Here is a 22,515-nt window from a genome sequence, read left to right as displayed (position 1 = left end):
TTTAACCCACATTCCTTTAGCCCTTTGAACATATTTAGGCCCATTAAAAAAAACAGATTTATTCACACATCATACTATCCAAGTAAATAGATATGCCTTCACCGCCATAAACTATGTGAAGACATTTCCTTTTCTTCTGCAAAGAATTCATACCCCTCTCCTATAACACTTCCTCCCCCAGATTGTTGACATTTGGTTTTGGCATAATGCCTTTGTTACATTCAGTGGAAGCATATTACAGTGTTACTGTTGAATACAGACCCTAGCTTGCATTGATTGTACTTTTTCCTGTATACCATCTGTTCTAGTTTGCAAGCTGCTAGAATGTGATATACCAGAAATGGAATGGCTTTTAAAAAGGGAAATTTATTGAATTGCAAGTTTATAGTTCTAAGTCCGTGAAAATGTCCAAATTAAAGTAAGGCTATAGAAATGTCCAAGCGAAGCATCTAGGGAAAAATACCTTGGTTCAAGAAGGCTAATGACTTTTCCCTTTAACTGGAAAGGCACGTGGTGAACATGGTGAACATGGTGACATCTCTCAGCTTTCTCTCCAGGCTTCTTGTTTCATGAAGTTCCACCAGGGGAGTTTTCCTTGTTCATCTCTAAAGGTCTCTGGCTGCATGTGTTCCGAAGCTTTTTCCAAATGATTCCCTCTTACATGGCTCCAGTAAGCAACCCTACCTTGAATGGATGGAGACACGTCTCTATGGGAACTATTAAAATACTCCCACCCAGGCTCAGTGGCAGAATTCTCACCTGCCATGCTGAAGACCCAGGTTTGATTCCTGGTGCCTGGCCATGCCAAAAAAAAAAAAAAAAAAGCATTATTTTTTAAGAAGATCCCACCCAGCTTTATTGAATGAGAATTAAAGGACATGGCTTTTCTGGGGTCCATGACAGATACAAACTGGCACATCATTCATTTCTTTTTTCATTGCTCATGCATTGGGTGAAAGTTCTAGAATACTACCTCGTATTATAAGATTTGTAAGATATCCTCCTACATTTTCTTCTAACAGTTTTATGGTCTTACCTCTAATGTTTAGGTCTTCAATCCATTTTGAGATAATTTTTTAATAGGATGTGAGATATGGATCCTCTTTCATTCTTTTCATATAGATAACCAGTTCTCCAAACACCATTTATTGAAGAGGCTGCTCTATCCCTGGTGGGTTAGCTTTACCACCTTATCAAAGATCAATTATCCATAGATGAGAGGGTCAATATCTGAACACTCAGTCGATTTCATTGGTCATCATATCTATCTCATGCTAATAACATGCTGTTTTGACCACTATAGCTTTGTACTACACTTTAAAGTCAGGGAGTATGAAAATTCCCACTTCATTTTTCTCTCTCAAGGTACTTTTAGCTATTCGGGGCACCCTGCCCTTCCAAATAAATTTGATTATTGGTTTTTATTTCTGCAAAGTAAGTTTTGGGGATTTTAATTGGTACTGCATTAAATCTATAAATCAATTTGGGTAGAAGTAACATCTTAACTATATTTAGTCTTCTAATCTATGAATACAGTATGCCCTTCCTTTTATTTAGGTCTTCCATGTTTTCTTTTGGGAATTTCTTGTAGTTTTCTGTGCTTAGGTCTTTTGTATCCTTAGTTAAATTTATTCCTAAATATTTGATTCTTTTGCTTGCTATTGTAAATGGAACTTATTTTTTCCAATTTCCTCCTCACATTGGTCATTACTAGTGTATAGTAACACTACTGATTTTGGGGTGTTAATCTTGTACCCTGCCACTTTGCTGTACTCATTTATTAGCTCTGGTAGCTTTGCTGTAGATGTTTCTGGATTTTTTTACTTACCACATCATCTACTAACAGTGAAAGTTTTACTTCTTCATTTTCAATTTGGAAGCCTTTTATTTCTCTTTCTTGTCTAATTGCTCTGGCTGGAACTTCCAGCACAATATTGAGTAACAATGGTAATAGCGGGCATCCTTGTTTTGTTCCCGAGCTTAGAGGGAATGCTTTCCCCATTGAGGATGATGTTAGCCATGGGTTTTTCATATATTCTCCCAATTGTGTTGAGGAAATTCCCTTCTATTCCTTTCCTTTGAAGTGTTTTCATCAAGAAGCAATGTTGAATTTTGTCAAATGCTTTTTCTGCATCAATTGAGATGATCATATGGTTTTTCCACTTTGATTTATTGATATGGTGTATTACATTAATTATTTTTTTGTATCAAGCCAACCTTGCATACCTGAAATAAATCCCATTTGGTCATGGTGTATAGTCCTTTTAATGTGCTGCTGGATTTGATTTGTAAGTATTTTGTTGAGGGTTTTTATATCTGTTTTCATTACAGATATTGGTCTGTAATTTTCTTTTCTTGTGTTATCTTTGTTTGACTTTGGTGTTAGGATGATGTTAGCTTCATAAATGAGTTAGGTAGCCTTCCCTACTCTTAAATTTTTTTGAAGAGTTTGAGCAAGATTGGTACTAATTCTTTCTTGAATGCTTTGTGGAATTCACATATGAAGCCATCTGGTCCTGGACTTGATTATTTGGTAGCTTCTTGATGACTGATTCAATCTCTTTTCTTATGATTGGTTTGTTGAAGTTGTCTATTTCTTCTTGAGCCAATGTTGATTGTTTATGCATTTCTAGGAAGTGTTCTATTTCATCTACGTTGTCCAGTTTATTAGCATATAGTTGCTCATAGTAGCTTCTCATTACCTCCTTTTTTTCTGCAGGGTCAGTGGTTATGTCCCCTCTTCCATTTCTGATTTTTTTTTTTTTGCAACATCTCTCTCTCTCTCTTTTTTTTTTTTTTGTCAGCCTAGCAAAGGACTGTTGATGTTGTTAATTTTCTCAAAGAACTGTTTCCTGGTTTTGTTGAATTTCTTGATTGTTTTCATATTCTCAATTTCATTTATTTCTGCTCTAATCTTCATTATTTCTTTACTTTTGTTTGCTTTGGGATTAGTTTTCTGTTCTTTCTAGTTCCTCAAGTGAATTGTTAATTCCTTGATTTTTGCTCTTCTTTTTTATTATAGATATTTTAAGGCAATAAATTTCCCTCTCAGTACAGCCTTTCCTGCATCCCATAAATTGTGATATGTTGTATCTTCATTTTCATTTGCCTCAAGATATTTACTAATTTATCTTGTAATTTCTCCCTTGACCCATTGGTTGTTTAAGAGTGTGTTGTTTAATCTCCATACATTTGTGAATTTTCTGGCCCTCTATCTGTTATTGATTTCTAACTTCATTCCATTATGATCCAAAAAAGTTTTTTGTATAATTTCAATCTTTTTAAATTTATTGAGACTTGTTTTGTGACCCAGCATATGGTCTGTCCTTGAAAATGATCCATGAGCACTCGACAAAAATGTGTATCCTGCTGTTGTGGGGTATAATGTTCTGTACATATCTGTTAAGTTTAGTTCATTTATTGTATCATTCAAAATCTCTGTTTCCTTATTGATCCTCTGTCTAGATATTCTATCCATTGATGAGAGTGGGGAATTGAAGTCTCCAGCTATTATGGTAGAAGTATCTATTTCTCCCTTAAGTGTTGTCAGTGTTTGCCTTATATATTTTGGAGCACTCTGGTCACTGCATAAATATTTACAATTGTTATATCATCTTGTTGAATTGTTCCTTTTATTAATACAATGTCCTTCTCTGTCTCTTTTAATTGTTTTCCATCTAAAGACTAATTCGTTGTATATTAGGATAGCTACCCCTGCTCTTTTCTTGTTGTTTATGTGAAATGTCTTTTCCCAACTGTGCTAGTCAGGGTTCTCTAGAGAAACAAAACCAACAGGAGAGATTTGGACATATGAGATCTATAAAGATGCCTGATGCAACCTTGGGAATGAAGAGTCCAAATCCATAGGGCAGGCTGTGAAGCTGGCAGCTCTATTGAAAGGTCTGGAAAAACTTCACAGGAGAGGCTGGCTGGCTGAAGAAACAGTGAAAAGGTATCTTTTCTCCCTTAAATCTTCAGTTGATTGGATTATCTCATTGTGGGAGATACACCTTAGTTGACTGCAGATGTAATCAGCCACAGATACAGTCAACTGACTGATGACTTAATACACCAGCCTTCCAATTTATCACCCAGTCGTGAAATATACTTGCAGCAAAGTCAGGCCAGTACTTGCCTGACCAGACAACTGGGCATAATCACTTGATTATGTTGACACCAAAACCTAACCATCACAGTCCACCCCTTGTCAGCTTGGCAACTATACCCATCACCTTGAAATATGCTTAATTTCCAAGCAGAACACAATAACAGACATATGTTTCACCTAAATTATACTCAACTGACCTGCATACAACTGGAAATGCACTACATCTCTCCAGAATAGGGTGCAAATCCCTAGGTAACATTCACTCTTAATGTCCTATGACTTAAATACTATAACAGGAACAATACAACTTATGGCATATTATAAGAGGTAAGTAAGACGTTTTCTTATGTACAAATGCAGACATACTCATAACAAAACAGAGAGGAAATTTTAAAAGAATAATAGCAAAATCAATCCCAAATTAAAAAGTTGTAGCAGTTTCTAACAATTTTACCAGCCATACTTCAAAATAGATTCTTAGGTAACATTCACTCATAAACTTCATATCCTATAACTTAAATACTATAACATGAACAATATAACTTATGTCTTATGATAAAAAGAAAGCAAGATATTTGCTTTACGTGCAAATATAAATGTACTTAAAACATGGAGGAAGTATTCATACTATCACAGTCCTCATTTTTGTAACTGGTCCTGTGGTCATAGTTCATGTTTATCACTACCTTCTTCCACTACCCATTCCATGTTCCCTTTACTCTCAGCAAGCACTTCAGCTGGCCATGGTTCTTTTCCAGGTGGGGTCATCCAGACCTTTATTCCTGAAGCTTTTGGGACATTGGTAGTCCTGCCTGGATTGGGTTGTTGCATAGGCCATAGTAGTACTAAGAGTTGTCTTAGGGGATCTCCTGTATTCCAGAAAAACTCTTCTTTACCTCCATTGTGTATTGCAGTCCTATTTCCCCTTGACAGTCAGGATCAGTCACCCCAGACAGATTCAGTGGTATGAGAAGCCCAAAGTAGCCAGGTGGCAGTTTTAACTTCTGAAAGTTCAATGGAGTCATTGTTGTGTCTCCTGGTAGGAACCCTCCTCCTTTTAGAGCTAAGATGTGTAGACCAGCAGATCCTAGGGTTTCAGGGACAGGAAGCAAAAATTTTCCTAGTGGATTACTAAGGGTGATACTGTGGTGCCACTCCTATTTCCACACCTTGTTTCCTGGACCTGGGAATCCTGGCTATGAGAGAAACAGTACCATAGAGTTGGTGCTGATTTAGAGTATACACAACCTCCTGGAGAACACTGGCCCAGCCCTACAAGGTATTGTCACTAGTTGGCACCATAATTTATAAATGGTCTTCAAAAGGCCATCCCACCATTCTATCAACCCAGCTCCTTCTGAATGATGGGGAACATGGTAAGACCAGAGAATTCCATGAGCATGTGGCCATTCCCATATTTCATTTGTGAAGTGGGTTCCTTGATCTGTGTGGAATACCATGATGATGAATAAGGTATTCTGTTAAGACCACATATGGTAGTTTTTGCAGCTACGTTGCATGCAGGGAAAGCAAGCTCATGTCTGAGTATGTGTCTATTCCAATTAGAACAAATTGCTTCCCCTTCCATGATGGAAATGGTCCAGTGTAATCAACTTGTCACCAGGTAGCAGGCTGAGCACCTTGGGGAATGGTGCCATATCAGGGACTGAGGGTAGTTCTCTGCTGCTGGCAGATTGGGCACTCAGCAGTGGCCATAACCAGGTCAACCTCAGTGAGTGGAAGTCCATGTGGCTGAGCCTATGCATAACCTCCATCCCTACCACCATAACCACTTTGTTCATGAGCCCACTGGGCAATGACAGGAGTTGCTGGGGAAAGAGGCTGACTGGTATCCACAGAACAGGTCATCTTATCCACTTCATTATTAAAACCTCCCTCTACTGAAGTCACCTTCTGGTGTGCATTCACATGGGACACAAATATCTTAATGTTTTTAGCCTACTCAGAAAGGTCTGTCTACATACCTCTTCCCCAGACCTCTTTGTCAGAGAACCAATGTGGGAATTCTGCCAGTTGCTGAGTATCTCAATTCCAATTATGCATTCTAGAACTGGGGCAATGATCACAAGATGGGTCTGGGGACCTACTGGCCCCGCTGGACCTACTATGAGATGGACCTGAGCTAAAACTCTATCAGTCACCTGACCTCCATAAGCCCCTACTCTGACAGTTGATCAGAGTGATATTTTGGGTCTCCTGGAATTAGTGTTACTCTTAGCCAGTGTCTAATAATCCCCCAAATATCTGATTATTTCCTTTTCCGCAGTGCACAGTCACCCTGGTAAAAGCTGTGGGTTTCCTTGGGTAAGGCTAGGAAGAAGGTTAACACTGTAAATTTTGGGCAGTGTAAAAGGGTCTTTCCCCAAGGGTACCTGGCCGTCCCTTCATTCGAGGGACTCTGGGTCTGTAAACTGTCTCAAGTCTGGGAATTGATTAAGGGGCCGTTACTCTGTTTTTTGTAATTCAAGTTAGATATCTCTTCACTTGACCTAGAATTCTTCTGCTTTTACAGCTCAAGTAAGAATTTGGTAGACTGCCCATCTGTTTTACTTCTGGGTACCTCATGATCTACTAACTAATGCCACAATCTTTGCAAGTCAGATTATTTGACTGCTGCTTTGAGTCTGCTGTCCACCTTGACTATGGTGATTGACTGTTGCCACATGGCTTCTGCTAACTCAGGATCTGATCATCCCTATTTTGTTTAAGGATTCTAGTTCAGTGACAGCAGTTCCCACAGTAATATCTGACCTACAGAGAAGGGCAACTGCAGAGTTCTTCAGGAATGATAGAGCCAGTCTATGAATTTATTTCTCAAGGTTCTGGTGAAAGATGTGTCCTCTGTACCTTCCTGGGGTGTGTGAGCAGGCTCCCATAATAAAGTCACTCTGTCATTCCAGTCTCTCTAAGCGTCTGGATCCCCTCATCTACATTTTACCAGAGCAGTTTTGGCATTTCAACCTCAAGTAATGTTGGCCACCTTTGTATCCATATCTCAGCCAACCATCCAAACAAACTTTTAATGCCCTTTCTAACCCCTCAACCTACAATACTGAATGCAGAATCTTCTTAGTGGGCCCGTATGAATAAATTCAGCTTGATCCAACTTTATATTCCTTCCACCATTATCCCACACCCTTAATATCCATTCCCACACATATTTCCCTGATTTCTGTCTATATAGATTGGAAAACTCACGCAGTTCTTTTGGAGTATGGCATACCTCCTCATGGCTTGCACTATGTACCTCACCTTTCAGGACCTGTTGCGACTTTGGTCTAGTTATATGTCTTAAAGTAAAAAGGGGTGGTGGGAGTGGGTCATGGAAAAAAATAGAAGTATCTTTCAAGCCAATTATCTCAGGACACTCTGTTGCAGTTTCATCTGCTTAAACAGGATTAATTGCTGCATACAGAGGAGTGAGGGCTGTTTTCCTAGGAGAGGTGGCTACTGGGTTAGCAGGCACTGAAGGGTTAATCTCATTAGGTAGAGGTTGTATGGAAGACTCCTCTGGGGAGACTGGAGGCCAGGAAGCTGCTTCCTTGAAGCATATTGGAGGGCGGGAAGCTGTTTCCTCAGGGCAGTCCATTACAGGTCTATCTAGCAAAGGCTCAGCAGATTCTGGGTATCCCATCTCATTACCATCATTATCAAGCCATACATCACCATCCCACATTTCAGGATACCATACTTTTCCAATCAAAGCCCTTACTTAACAGCAGACACCCTTCAATGTTGAGATTTTAGTTTATGTTGTAAATCTGCTACTCACACAATGAAGCTTTGTGTCTGGTTTTCAGAGATCTCAAGTCTGTGACCACAGGAAGTAAGATTTTCTTTCAGGGCACACATGGAAACTTGTACATTGTTCATATGATGCTTAAGGTGCAAATTTGAAGCCTTCAGCTCATCCCTTTCTCTCATCACTGTATTCGTCATATCTAACAACAACCAGTCAACATCCTTATACCTCTTAATTCTACAAAATTCTGTAAAGGTGTCAAAAACATTCTCACTCAAAGCCTTGCCTCATATAAGCATACATTTAGCAGAATCTAATGATGATATATTGAGTATCTCTTATGCTAACTCACCCCATGGACTGTCAGTGCCATCTTGATTATTGGAAGCAGAGTCATTAGTGCCTCTGAATCTAGTCAGAGTAGAAAACTAATTGTAAAAACCCATTTTTTAAAAAAAAATATGAAATGCGTCATGAATTTGTGTGTCATCCTTGTGCAGGGGCCATGCTAATCTTCTCTGTATCATTCCAATTTTAGTATATGTGCTGCCGAAACAAGCACTATAAATCCATTTTTAAGGTTCTGTTTCTCAAGAACCATTCCTGGTACTAAGCTGCATTAGTCAAGGTACTCTAGAGAGATAGAACCAGCAGGAGACATCTATAAATATGAAATTTATATTGGTGTCCCACACATCAGTGGGAATGGAAGAGTCCAAAATCTGTAGGGCAGGCTGTGAAGCTGGCAGCTCCAATGAAAGGTCTGGAGTAACTTCACAGGAGAGGCTGGATGGCTGAAGAAGCAGTGAAAGAGTTTCTCTCCTTCCTTAAAAGACTTCAACTGATTGAATGAACTCATTCTGGGAGACACACCTTATTCGATTGCAGATGTTATCAGCCGCAGATGCAATGAACTGACTGATGATTTATTATACCAGCCTTCTGGTTTATCAACCAGTCACAAAATATCCTTGCAGCAATGGTCAGGCCAGGGCTTGCCTGGCCATAAAACTGGACAATATTCACTTGGCCGAGTTGATACCAGAACCTAACCATCACACCAGCCTTTCACTTTCAACCTATTTTGTCCTTGGATCTAAAGTGAGTCTCCTGTAGATGACATATATAAAGATCCTGTTTTTTCATCCATTCTTCCAGTCTGTGCCTTTTGATTGGGGAGTTTAATCCATTAACATTTAGTATTATTACCTTGAATGCAGTACTTTCTTCTACCATTTTGTCTTTTCCATTTTATATGTCATAGCTATTTTTTCCTCTTTTTACATTTATTGTAGTCTTTATTTCTACATTTTCTCTAGACATCTCTCTCCTGTCTTTTCCTTTCTGCCTATAATGCTCCCTTTAGTATTTGTTGCAGAACTAGTCTCATAGTCACAAATTCTCTCAGTAACTGTTTGTCTGAAAATATTTTAATCTCCCCCTCATTTTTGAAGGACAGTTTTCCTGGATATAGAATTCTTTTTTGGCAGTTTTTCTCTTTCAGAATCTTAAGTACATCATACCATTGTCACCTTGCCTCCATGGTTTCTGCTGAGAACTCTACACATAGTCTTATTGAGCTTCCCTTGTATGTGATGGATTACTTTTCTCTTGCTGCTTTCAAAATTCTCTTTTTGTCTTTGACATTTGACAGTCTGATTCATAAGTGTCTTGGAGTGGGTCTATTTGGACCTGTTCTGTTTTGAGCATGCTGTACTTCTTGGATCTGTAACTTTATGTCTTTCATAAGAGATGGGAAATTTTCAGTGATTATTTTGTCTATTAGTCTTTCTCTCCTTTTCCCTTCTCTTCTACTCCTGGGACACCCACAGCACATATATTCATGCTCTTCATGTTGTCATTCAATTCCCTGAGACCCTGCTCATATTTTTCCATTCTTTTCCCTATATTTTCTTTTGTGTGTCAGATTTCAGATGTCCAGGCCTCTAGTTCACTAATCTTCTCTTCGCCTCTTCAAATCTGTTGTTATAGATTTCTATTGTTTTTTTATCTCTTCTATTGTGCCTTTCACTCCCATGACTTATGTGATTTATTTTTCAAGCTTTCAATTTCTTCTTTATGTTTGCTCAATGTCTTCTTTATATCCTCCCTCAACTCATTGATTTGATTTTTGATGAGATTTTGCATGTCTGTTTGAACATCCTTAATTAGTTGTTTCAACTCCTGTATCTCTTTTGAAGTGTTGGCTTGTCCTTTAACTGGGTCTTAGCTTTCGTTTTCCTACTATAACTTATCTTCTGCTGGCATCTAGGTATTTGATTTCCTTAGTTAGTTTATTCAGGGGAGGTGGTTGTTTACTCTTTTATCTACTGTTTTTTGCTGGATGTCTTTGTTCCCTAGCTGGTGTTTTGGCATTCAGTTCAATTTATTCTAGATCTCTAGCATGGGTTCTGTTTGACCAGAATTTTTTAGTTCTCGTTTTTCTGTTTCTTGCTCTGCCTATATTGAGCCTTTCTTTTAAGTAGGTCTCCTCAAATATTATCAACCCCAGTCAGATTTTCCCAGATAAGACAGGCCTACGTCTCAGGAGGAAAGAGTAGCCAACATCACTTTTCTCTGAGGGTGAGACTCAGCAGGTTGTCAGGCTTTCCTATGAAGCCTCTAGACTTTGTACTTTTCCTATCCTGCCCAGTATGCGGTGCTTGTCTGCCTGTGAATTCCCAGGAGTGTAAAGTGATGTGATGTGGTACCTTTAATTTCAGCAGACTCTCCCTGCCAGGGTGTGATTGAGACAAAGGTTGAAATCACATGTGGGCTTTGATTACTTCTGTTTTCCAGCCCCTAGGACCTGAATTCCCTAAAGGAGGGCCTCCATTTGAACTGGACCCCACCCCCTTTTTTGGGGGGAAGATAGCCCCTTTAGGTTAACTTCTTTCACCTGACTAGTTACTTTGTCTCTCAGGCAGGCCTTAGTTCTGCCCTTGTCTGGAGCAATGCTGGAGTCTGAGAGTGTTTGTAGTTCTATCTGATGAGCTGTTAAGAGATTAAAAAAAAAAAAAGCCTTTTCAGAGCCAGACCCCTGCTCCCTGGATCTGCCAGTCAAGAGTTTGAATTGACACCTGGCTCTGTGTATCCCCAGCTCTATATGCCCCCCCTTTTCTTTGGATCCAGCCCTTTTCCAGTATTTTGTGCTTCCAACTCAAAAAGCCTCTGTTATTGTTTTTTCCATCTGTCCCACCCCCTCTCTGCCTGGGTGAAAACTCCTGGTTCCTTTAGTGCTTATTCCAGGTTTATCTGTGTTGGGGGCCTGTTTTCAGTAGTCATAATTTTTAAATTAGTTCCGCAATGAAGCCTGGTTGGGCTAAGCCCTTGCTACTAGTAAAGTCTGTTTCCTTTCCCCTCAAGGAACCAGCCTACTCTGCCTGTAAGGGGAGGGGTGCCAGCCTCCGCGGATCAGGAGACTCACAGTTCTGTGTGGGATCTCAGCCATTCCATCCCTTCCAGACTGATTATGCTATTTTTCCAGCCACTGATGTGCCCCAAGCAGTTGTTCCATATAGTTCCTGGCTAATTACTAGTTGCTCTGGAGGACAAGCTAAATTCTATACCTCACTATGCCACCATCTTCAGGACCATTCTTTGAAAGTCTTTGTCAGGTGTGGCCAGGTCTGGTCCTCCTCAATGAGACCTGGGACATCGCTTCCTGTTTTGTATGTTTTGTACCCTTCTGTTGGAACCTGGACATTTTGAAATTTTAATGTATTATTACAGGAATTTAAGTTCTGAGACATCTGTTCCTTGAGCTTGTATCCAACTGGTGTTATGACGCAGCTGTCCTTCACTGCCAGGAGCTATTAAAAAAAGAAGGAAAGAAAGAAAATGGATTAAAAGAAAACACCTTTCTCACACTTTGCAGATTGACCTGTGCAAGTGCTCTCCATTAGGGCTTCCATACAATGAGTTTAGAAAATAGCTCCAGGCCAAAGCATAGAGGCTTGCCCTGATCCTTTCTATACAAGCCTCTTGTCTTGGGAATTCATCTGTCTCCCTAGGGATACTACCATTAACATGGTTTGAAATCTCTTCCCTAGAAATAGTTTTCCCACAGTCCCTGACACTGTGCTGTATGTCCTACAGATAGCAATCCCTTGTCCTAGGCAGCTCAGCGACTTCTTTCCCCAGAGTTCTATAGGAGAGCTTGGTGACTGCCTTCCATACATAGGACAAGTTCTGGGATGGCAAGTCCCTCAGACCATCAGCAGACAGAGTGGACCAGACATACATTCTTCCAGTGTGTGCACAAGACTTACTCTGCTTCCTTCAGTTCTGCAACCAGGAATCCACCCTGGGAGTACTGGTTAGCTCCATGCTAAACTAGTGAAGGGTGGAGAAGATGCCATTTAGGAGACCCTACCACTTTGAAGTTGCCTTTTTTTTGAATCTGTAGTTTCCCTGTTAAGATGTTTCTGATAGTTCTTGCTGGTTGTTTAAAGCCTCTGTCGGGGGATGGCCCTGAAGCATCTCACTCCACTGTCTTTATCCTTAATATATTTTTTATATAAATAAAATCATAAAAAGCAAAATGGAAAAGCCATAATCTGACTCTGTAACCATTTTGACATTATTTAAAAGTAATATAAGGGCAGTGCAACAGTAGCTCAGTGGCAGAATTCTCGCCTGCCATACCAGAGACCTGGGTTCATTTCCCAGTGCCTGCCCATGCCAAAAAAAAAAGTATATAAAAACGTTTTAAAATATTCACATGTTATTGAGAGGCATAAATGAAAAATATATGTGGTTTTTCCCATAACTTATTACTCCTCTGCCACCACTGCCTTTCCCCAAAGAAGTAATCAATTGTTAGCGACTGCTTGCTTATCATTCCAGAAAAGGGAATATATTCACAGATGCAAGCATGCATACATGCATGCATTTGTATATAATTATTCTAGTTTCCTAGCTGCCAGAATGCAATATACCAGGAATGGAATGGCTTTTAAAAGGGGGAATTTGATAGGTTGCTAGTTTACAGTTCTAAGGCTGAGAAAATGTCCCAGTTAAAGCAAGGCTATAGAAATGTCCAATCTAAGGCATCCAGGGAAAGATACCTTGATTCAAGAAGGCTGGTGAAGTTCAGGGTTTCTCTCAAGTGGAAGGGCACATGGCGAATGCAGTCCAAGTTTCTCTCTCATCTGGAAAGGCACATGGTGAACACAGTCACGGTTTCTCTCCTGGCTGGAAGGGCACATGGTGAGCATGGCATCAAGTGCTACTTTCTCTCCTGGCTTCCTGTTTCATGAAGCTCCCCGGGAGGCATTTTCTTTCTTCATCTCCAAAAGTTGCTGGCTTATGGACTCTCTGCTTCATGGTGCTGCAGCATTCTCTGCTCTCTCCAAATCTCCTTCATTCCCCAAAATATTTCCTCTTTTATAGGACTCCGGAAACTTATCAAGACCCTCCCAAATGGGTGGAGATATGTCATCACCTAATCCAGTTTAACAACCACTCTTGATTAAATCACACCTCCAGGGAGGTGATCCGACTATAGCTTCAAACATACAGTATTGAATAAGGATTAATCTGCCTTTACGAAATGGGATTTTGATTAAAATATGGCTTTTCTAGGGGACATACATCCCTTCAAACCAGTACAATAGTTAAGGATCATTTTTCACAAAAGGGGTTGTTATTCCATTGTACCTCGAATTTTTCACTTAATATATTTACAGACCTTCCCATATCAGCACACTCAGAGCTACTGCAATATTTTTAACAGTTGTACAATATTTTATTATATAGCTATACCATATGTATTTAACCTGTCAACCATTGATTAATATTTAAGTTGTTTCTGATTTTTATGAGTATATCTATAAACACTTAGCAGTTGAATTGCTGGTAAAAAGATCGCTACGTCTTTCATTTTCATCAATATTGTCAAATATGTTGAACCCCAGTTTTTTCTTTCACCAGTTATTTTAGAGAGTTACTATTTCTGTAGTTCGTATATTACAAAGTTTTACATTTTTACTAGAGAAATTCAGTTTAAAGAAATCCATTTTGTAAAATGGATTTAAGGAAAAAACAGTTAACTTGCTTTTGGAGTATATGTTGTCTTAGCCCAGAGATATGTAGAACTGTGAAGGAAAAATAAAGCATTGTAATATAAATAAGATTGGATTGGCAAAGGTGGCTAATACAAGTAAAACTTTGTAGACCAAAGAGTTTTAGAGAACATTTTTTAAAAAGTAAATTAAAGCTGATAACTCTCATGTTTAAAAGATAATGTGCAAAATTATGGTTCAATATAGAAAGAGAACAATTACTTAAATGCAATTTTAAGAGTGCATGGGGAGGGCCACGGTGGCTCAGCAGGCAAGAATGCTTGCCTGCCATGCCAGAGAACCTGGGTTCGATTCCCGCTGCCTGCCCATGTTAAAAAAAAAAAAAAAGAGTGCATGGGGAGGGGACAGGAATGGACATTTGCACACGGGTTTATGGCAGCAGTGTTCCTGATTCACAATGGATGGAGGTGGCCTAAGGATACAACGACGAAGGAATGGAAGGGGGAATTCCTTCTTGCTGCAGCTCAGCATGAGTTTATAGATATGAGTATATCTATAGACACTTAGCAGTTGAATTGCTGGTAAAAAGATAGCTACATCTTTTATTTTCATCAATATTGTCAAATATGTTGAACCTCAGTTTTTTCTTTCACCAGTTATTTTAAAGAGTTACTATTTCTGTAGGAAATAGAAGAAGGAATGAAATTGTATGGCATGCAACTATGTGAATGAATCTTAAGGACTGTATGTTGAATGAAATGGCAGAAACAAAAAGACAAATATTATCATGCCACACTCATATGAACTAATTGTACTATAAAAACTTGGTGAACTGGAGTTGAGAGCATGAGTTATCAGGTTGGGGCCTGTGGTAAAGGGTCCTAGATTGTAAGCTCTGACAGCAGTCACATATATTTGGGAATTATAACTGTTACTTCTAAATTCTGAGACACTGACCTGTTTGTATATAACCTGGTCATTCCCAGAAACTTTGGCTATCTATGTGACACTTGAGACTCAGAGTTAGAGCTCTGAAGCTATGAAAGTCAGCACTAACCTATACAGGAACTGTTTAAAAAGTTGGAAAGGGATCACACTTCAACTGGAGATATAAATGAAGCTGATCTGGATAGTACTGGGGTAGATCAGAATACAGCGTAAAAGATGATATCGTCCATATTTTAACACTTCAACTTCTGTGTGAGACCCAAAGGAGAGATGTTTAGTTGGTGCAAAATTTAAATTTTGGGTAGTGCATTGCGTAATTTAACTTGTGTGGTCAGTTTAATTGAACACCATCAGTACATAGAATCTTGAATAGGGTGTGAGATCATGTTGGTTTGTCAAGATTAGTGTGATGCCCTGATAGAAACCAGAATAATTTGGGCGGTAAATAGAAAAGCGTTTGCAAAGTCCCCTTTAGGGACTGCAGAGAAGGGAGGAAATATTCTGCTTCCCCATTTGGATAATTTCTGACATCCCCACACAAGCAGTGGGGACAATCAAATCAATACACTGAACGCTCGATCTTTGTGCTCACCCCTATGAAATTTATTCCTGCAAAGGATAGGCTAAGCCTAGTTAAACTGATGCCTAAGAGTCACCCCCAGGGAAACTCTTTCGTTGCTTAAATGTGGCCTCTCTCTCTCTAAGCCAATTCAGCAGGTTAACTCATTGCCCTGCCCCTTATGTGGGACATGACTCCCAGGGGTGTAAATTTCCCTGGCAATGTGGGACAGAACTCCCGGAATTCACAGGGATCCAGCATCATGGGACTGAGAAAACCTTCTTGATCAAAAGGGGGAAGAGAGAAATGAGAGAAAATAAAGTTTCAGTGGCTGAGAGATTTCAAACAGACTAGACGTTATACTGAAGGTTATTCTTATGCATTATATAGATATCTCTTTTAAGTTTATGGTGTATTGGAGTGGCTAGGGGAAGTACCTGAAACTTTTGAGCTGTGTTCCAGTAGCCTTGATTCTTGAAGATGATTGTATAAAGAAATAACTTTTACAGTGGGACTGTGTGATTGTGAAAATGTTGTGTCTGATGTTCCTTTTATCCAGGATATGGACAAATGAGTAAAACAATATGGATAAAAATAGGTAAGTAATAGGTGGGATAAAGGGTAAAATAAATTGGGTAGATTGAAATACTAGTGGTCAGTGAGAGGGATGGGTAAGGGGTATGGGATATATAAGCCTTTTCTTTTTTATTTCTTTTTCTGGAGTGATGCAAATGTTCTAAAATTGATCACAGTGATGAATATACAGCTATGTTATAATATTATTAGCCACTGATTGTACACCATGTATGGACTGTATGTGTGTGAAGATTTGTGGATAAAAATACTAAAAAACAGTGCATGGGGAGAGCCTCCATCAGAAACAGATATCTTCAAAGGCCAATGTATCTCCTTCCAAAATTGGGTAAGGCTAAAATACGAAGATCCCTGGCAGTTGCCTTAATTGAATTTAAGGCACATCTGCTAATAGTAGCAGGAATCTCCCCGACTCTGCCATAAAAAAGTGACTTCTGGTGTTTGAGGACTGCTAGGACATTTCTCCAGTTGGGAAAGTACCTGTTCTCTGGGGTCATGCATCGCCTTTAATTCTAATGAGCAGGTTTAGTGTCTGGAACAGAAGATGACGAATGATCATAGTGAAGATGAAGACCACAGTGAGAACCAAGAAGCTCAGGTCTTCTCTGATTTACACCATTGTTTAGAAGTGCTCTATAATTATTTTTGTCATCCTTCACAACCATCTGGTGAGAAAAGCCGGAATGAAAGAGAGTGCAGTCCCCAAAACCCAGAAAAAATATCTTTGGTTCCCAAAGACATTGAGACTGAGGCCTGATTACCAGAGCAGACAAATCACGGTTGTAAATATAAAGCCCATTATCTTGGGAAAGGTGACTAATAATGAACATCAGAGAATTATCTGAATAAAGTATTTCACACAGTTAATCCCATTTCTCAATTATTCAATGGAAGTTGGAGAGCTGCTTGTTGGCACTCATACATTATACCTTAGCACAAAGCATTGGTTCTCAACCTTGGCTCCACATAACAATCTAGGGAGCTTTAAAAAATCCTGTCAACCTAAGGTCATCTCAGACCAGTTAATGAGAATCTCTGGTGAGGATCCCAGACATCACTGCCTTTAAAGAACCACGGGTGATTGCAATGTGCAGCCAAAGCTGAGAACCATTGGCATAATGGTTCTAAACTGCAATGTGCATAATCTTTGGGGCGCTTGTTCCTCCCACCTGCCCCCAACAGAATTTTGGTTTACTAGATTTGGGAATGGCTCAGGGATCTGCATTTCTTACACGCATCTCAGTCAATGCTGATGTAAAGATTTCTGGCCCACACTTTGAGAAGCACTACTGAGGGTTACTGAAATTCCTGATTTTCGTCTTCATCACTGACCTCTTCTGCTTTTCAATATATATGGTTCCCTGGGCTTTGTTAAAGCTCTTAACCCCAAGGTCATAATTTTTATTGCTTTGCCCCAGAAAATGCCTAAAGTCTACACATATTACTTGCAGTCAGTGGCTCCAAAATGGCCATAAAATCCAATGAGGACCTGGCCAAACCTGTACGGTTGGAAAGATTACACCATGATTTTTTTCCATGTGATGCTTTTGCTAATCACTCCTAGAGTAACACTTGAAACACACAACAACACATGCACACACTACTCAACATTATCAGGAACATCAGAATGCATTGTTAGAGCTTTTCTGCTGACTCAAATTAACTTGTTGCCTATGATGAACCTGAAGAATATTTGTAACGAAGTTTGCATTTTTATTTTTCCCTTTTTAGGCTTGGTCTTTATTAAGTTTTGGCATGATTATTTTGGCCACTGCTCACCTAATCACCTTAATGCAACTGGTAAATGATGAGTGCATTTTTTCTATTATTCATGTTGTCAAGGGAAATATTAAAATATTCTGATGCTTAGAACAGACCCTGTATATTCACACTGTATATTTCCCCAGGGTCACCTAGCACTCTATGTGCCTATTTGAATAGACATAACCCAGTTTGGGGTGGTTAGAGTCAACACACTAGAGTGAAAAAAGTATGGGCTTTGCAGTGAGATAAACCTGTTTCACACTGAGCTCTGCTTCTTACTTGCTGTGTGACCTTAGGCAATAACTTAATATCCTACAGCCTCATTTTTCCTTCTGGAAATGTAGGACTCTGATATCTCTCACAAAGAGTTATTGTGGCAATGAATAAATGAAAAGTGAGAGAGTTTAACACATAAGCCAACATGTAGTAGGGTGCTCAGTAAATATTGTTTTTCCTTTCATATGATGTATAATAGCATGAACAGTAGAGATATAAGTTCAGATTTTTTATAACTTAATATGCCCCCAAGAAATTATGAATAGGGAAAAATAATTCAAACTAGTGTTGAACTAACCCTCAGAAGGTCACTCAAACAAGGGTGATGCAGTTAACTCCAAAATCAGGCAGTATTGGGCAGGAGCACTCTGGGTGCTGGGTGGGAGCCTGGCCAAGGAGAGGCAGAGGCCAGTGTTTAAAGGCTGTCTAGGCTTCAGACAACCTAGAAGAAGCCTAGAGGAGGCAAAGGGCCAGCTTAAGGAAGACAGCCTAAGTCTCCATCAGTGGAGATGGTGGCAAGGAGGGACTCCACAGCAGCAAGGCCCCAGACCAAGGTGATTCTGAGGCAGGTTAAAATCTTTCAGAATTACTCTTATCTTTTTATATTAACCCAGTCAAAGTTTTTTGCTTTTATTATATCATCTGCCAGTAGGCATTTTTGTGAGGGTCTGCTTCATGTCATTATTTAGGGACCCAGGCTTCTTCGATCTGGTGACTCTGTCACCCCCTAACATGGGTTCTTTCTTAATTTCCTCTGTTATTTTTTCTTCTTTTTGTGATGAATTCCTTTGAAAGACTGATGAAGTCCTATGGACTCTTTCTCAGAATAAGGTTTTAAATTACATCACATGAAATATACATTATTACAAAGGAAACCAATTAAATTGAAATACAGTTAATAAAAATAAAAATTATTTTGATAGAATAATATATGTGTTTTTATTAATGTTCAGTGTCTTTAACATCGGATATCATCATGCCAGAGGACTTCCAAAGTGTCACTGAAATGCATTCTGCTAAATCTGAATCAGGGTCAGCAGTACCTTTTTTTTTTGCATGGGCAGGCACCAGGAATTGAACTCAAGTCTCTGGCATGACAGGCAAGAACTCTACCTACTGAGCCACCGTGGCCAACCCAAGGTCAGCAGCACTTCTGAATGCTTAATGTGTGCTATATGTATATTATGAAAAACTGTAAAATTGTGGCTTAAAACAACCATTTTATTTTGCTTATGATTTTGTGATTCAAGAACTCAGCTGCAGATTCATGCTTAGCTTGCACAGCTGGCTCTCTGAGCCCTCAAGAGCATCTGAGCTGAAGCAGATGTCCTGGAGGCCTGGCTGCAGCATGAGGTCCAGATGCAGCAGCAGTACTGCACAGAGCTAGCCAAGACGCACCAGAAGACCCTGCAGCTGCTGCACAAGAAGCAGCGTATCATTCTGGATAACAAAATGATTCAGTGGAAGAGAGGACAGCACCTGACTGGTTATATGGGTGTCCCCCAAGTGCATCCTGAACGTGTTACGGTCCTGGTATGAGAAGTTGGCTGAGATCATCTGGCAGGAACACACAGTAGATCATTTGCTAGCAGTTACCCATGCCTTGTCCAGTGGTGGAGATGCTGGCTGAGGGCAAAGTGACCATCATGGACATCATATCAGCCCTGGTGACCAGCACTTTCATAATGGAGAAGCAGCTCTCTCAGGTCCTGAAGACACAAGACCTGCTGGTACGGGGGAAGCTACATGTTCACATGAACCCTTCCCAGGTAAAGAGGCCACTCCTCAGTGAGCAGCAGGCTAAGTCTCTGCTCAAGAATGAGAATACCCATAGTGATGACAGTGGAGAGGTCTTGAACAATGGCTATGTGATGGAATATCATGAAGCCTAGACACCCTCAGCACCCACTTCAGGAATATGTCTCTGAAATGAATTAAGAGGTCTGACGTCATGGAGCAGAGTCAGTGACAGAAGAAAAGCAATCCTATTTGAATCAGATCTGTGTGGGTAGAAATGAGGCATCTACTAGGACTGCTGGGGGTAGAAGATCCACTTCCAAGTTGATTTCATCCATATGTTTGGCACCTCGTGCTGTTTTGTCCCTCTTTCCATTTGGCTTGGGTTTCTCACAGCATGGTGGTCTTGCCGTGTTCATACTTCTTAGTTGGCACCTGGTTTCCAAAGGCAGGTGTTCCAGCATTTCAAGAGACATTTATGTTCCAAAGCTGTCATAGTCTGTTTGTCATTCCTGCCATAGTCTATTTGTCAAAGCAGTCAGTCGTAGAGCCTGCCCAGTTTCAAAGGAAAGGGGCATAGACTTCACCTCTCATTGGGAGGAATGCCAAAGAATTTGTGTCCATCTTTAACCTGCCATATATATGTGTGTGTGTGTGTGTGTGTGTGTGTGTGTGTGTGTATGATCTCATTTAATATGTATAATAACACTGTGAAGTAGGTGTCACTGTCTCTTTTTACTCATGAGGAGACAGAACTTCAAAAAAGTTAAGCATTTTGTCCAGAGTCATAAACCAGGCTAGTTTGATTCCAGCGACTGAACACTTAATCACTATACTTCCTTTTTCCCCCCACTTTACTTGAATCTACTACTGGAAAGCAATATAGAATCTACTTGAAAAACCAAAGCAGTGGGCAGATTTAGAAGAGTCTGCTGGTTGCCTACCAAATATTTATTCTCTTCCTCTTCCCAAATTTATTTGGAATAGCAATGCATATCACTAAAGGGCCATATTCTCCAGTCTACCCTGCCTCTAAATTTGAACATGTGATCACATTTCATTCAATAAGATGTAAGAAGTAGTATTGTGTGTCACTTTCAGACAGTGTCCTTAAAGAGACAATTCTTTGTGTCTTATTCGTTCTTTCTGGCTGTCATGCAGCTGTGATTGCTGGTGCTCAAGCAGGCATTATGGAACATGAAGCAGTTTGTTATAGTGGCAGAATAGTGATACAGAAGGAGCCTGAAACCTGCTGATCATGGAGTCTGCCATATTAGCTTTGGACAGATACCTCTGAGCTCCTTTTAAGTGAGAGAAAAACAGATATGTGTCTTGATCTATGCCATGTGTTGTTTGTTTTTCTACAGCTGAATAATATAGAAGAGATGCAGGCATTTGGGAGTGTATCAACTTAGTCATGACAGTTTAATCTTAATGTTGTGGAAGTTTAAGAAAGCAGGAAATCACCAACAAACCAAAATGGCATTATAGAAAAAATTATCTGACAGCAGCTCAAGAAAGAGAGGAAAATTCAATTTGTTTGCTCAATTTAAAATATTACAGGGTGATTAACATATTTGCCGGAGGCCTGGAGTTAATTCTAGTCAGGGTAAATTCAAAAGCTGCACTTATTTTTGTTCATATAAATAGGGTTACCCTGAGGGAAAAATTATAAATTACCCCCTCCCGTGCTCCTTAAAGTCTCTCTGTCAGTCATTTTTATGTAAGTGAAATCCTGTCTGCAGGCAGTGGCCAGGAGAAAAGAAGCAATAAAAGTTAAACATTCCACCTAAGAGTGTGTGTGGAATCTGTGGGGCATTCTCCATTTATGTGCATTGGTGGTACTGGAGTCTTAGAGGATGGGCTGTAAGGAATATTGGTTCACAGATCATTTTGTACACTATTTTTAGTGCTACCTTATGAAGGAAATGTGAATTACTTCCTTCTCTCCTACCAGCTGCCTCCCTAAATTCTTTTGATTCCATCCTTCACAATAATAAGATTATTAACAAAATCCAGGAAATTTGGTTTTGACCTAATAAATTGATAAACAGGTGTGCCAAACCCAAACCTGAGCTGAATAGCATACAAAACTGGTGATTTTTTCTTAGAATTTGCTCTGGGTCCTGTATTTTTATTTCCTTTGGTGGTTTATGTAATGGAATAGGGAGGATAGCTCATTAGATTTTTAAAATAAATTTTCAGCATGAGAAGAAATAGGCCTTCAAATTAGAATGGCTTTGATTTAGTTGGAGAAGTTATCAAAAATCATCCATAGATATGAGATTCATCTACCAAATGAGAAATGACCTCTTAGAGCCTCAATATCCCTCAGTAAAAGAAGTGGACCAGATTGTTCCCAGGGTTCTTTATAGTTTTGGTCTTTAAGTAGCATGAAGATGAGGACAAACTGGCTAAATATAATAGTTAAAGCAAAAGGTATCTAGTAGCTTTTAGTGGTTTTTATGTGAATAGGTTATTAAGGTGAAACAGTTATAAAAGCAAAAACATACAGTTGAATGCAGTAGCTCTTACATTCGTGTATGAGTTGGCATTCTTGGTTGCAAGCAAGAGAAATTGACTTATTTAATAATAATAATAAATTTATTGAAGCGACATTGGGGTGAGTCACAGTACCTTCAAGAAGGTGAGGCTCAAAATCCAGATGAGAATTAGATTCCTAGTCCTGCCATAGGACAGACGGTAGGGGCATGCCTGGTGTTCCCACTAAACGTTGGTG

General features: G+C 39.6%; 1 long non-coding RNA gene and 1 other non-coding gene across 3 annotated transcripts in view; one reads left to right on the top strand and one right to left on the bottom strand.

The window, feature by feature from the left end:
• The window catches only part of LOC143687185 (uncharacterized), a 175,694-nt gene that overhangs the window by 45,266 nt on the left and 107,913 nt on the right, over positions 1-22,515 (top strand). The window lies entirely within an intron of this gene.
• LOC143652475 (U6 spliceosomal RNA) lies at positions 8,327-8,433 on the bottom strand. Its single transcript, XR_013160709.1, has one exon. It is a non-coding gene; the product is annotated as a U6 spliceosomal RNA (small nuclear RNA).

This window comes from Tamandua tetradactyla, chromosome 1 (assembly GCF_023851605.1).
Source record: "Tamandua tetradactyla isolate mTamTet1 chromosome 1, mTamTet1.pri, whole genome shotgun sequence".
In the NCBI taxonomy this organism is placed as follows: Eukaryota; Metazoa; Chordata; class Mammalia; order Pilosa; family Myrmecophagidae; genus Tamandua; species Tamandua tetradactyla.
This window is presented reverse-complemented; position numbering and strand designations above follow the sequence as displayed.